General features: G+C 50.3%; 1 protein-coding gene across 4 annotated transcripts in view; it reads right to left on the reverse strand.

The window, feature by feature from the left end:
* The window catches only part of IRAG1 (inositol 1,4,5-triphosphate receptor associated 1), a 125733-nt gene that overhangs the window by 78426 nt on the left and 46391 nt on the right, over positions 1 to 916 (reverse strand). The gene's annotated exons all lie outside the window — the stretch shown is intronic.

Raw genomic sequence — 916 nt, forward strand, 5'->3', positions numbered from 1 at the left:
GGAAGGGGCAGAGGCCATTTGTCACTTCTGCACTTCCATGGACAACTGTGGAAGGGGCAAAGGCCATTTGTCACCTCTGCACCTCCTGGGGGGCCACCACAGGATGCTTGATGTGACTAGAAGTGACGTTATGTCATCTCTACTTTCATTTGCCCCTGATTTTCATCAGATTTTGGGGTTTTGAAGTGGGTTAGGTGCTTGGGGGTTACAGCAGCTAAACCACTTATTTTTACCCATTTGGGACAAAATGATTTGGGGGAAAAATGCCTCCAATAGTGGGAGGGCTGCACAGGCCTGCTTACTGAGACACAATGGGCTGAATGTGCCATGCAGGCCTCCCTTTGTCCACCCCTGTTCAGGGACATGGAGAGGCCATTCAGACTACCTTTTACCCCAGTTCAGAAACCGGATTAAAAGTGGAAAGTTCATACTGGCCCCGATTCTTTAACATTCGAATTCAAGGTTTGCACACCTGTTGAGGAGCAAATCCCCCTTGGCGTGGGTCTTTTGAAAGTGGAGTATTACCTGTATCTTTTGAGAAAAACCGGGTGCCGGCAAATGTGAACTTCGGCCCGGTCATGTTCGGGTCAAGTTCAGGAGAGGGATTAGGTCAGAGGAGGGCAGAGGGCGGAACATGCCTCCCCTTCATCGGGGCAAAGGAGGACGAGGAGGAAGGAGCAGAAGGAAGGGTGCCATGGAGGGCAGGATCAAGGCAAAGGAGGAGGAGGAGGAAGGAGCAGGACAAAGGGTCAAGTTCAGGAGAGGGGTTAGGTCAGAGGAGGACAGAGGGCGGAACATGCCTCCCCTCTCGCAGGCAGTTTTCTCTCTCTCTCTCTTTTTGGAATTTTTATTTTTGACAGACTATGCGGATAGTTCTACAGATTGATACATATTGATAGAATGTGTCTGCTTGTGC

The sequence above is a fragment of the Sceloporus undulatus genome, chromosome 1 (genome assembly GCF_019175285.1).
Source record: "Sceloporus undulatus isolate JIND9_A2432 ecotype Alabama chromosome 1, SceUnd_v1.1, whole genome shotgun sequence".
NCBI classification, from domain to species: Eukaryota; Metazoa; Chordata; class Lepidosauria; order Squamata; family Phrynosomatidae; genus Sceloporus; species Sceloporus undulatus.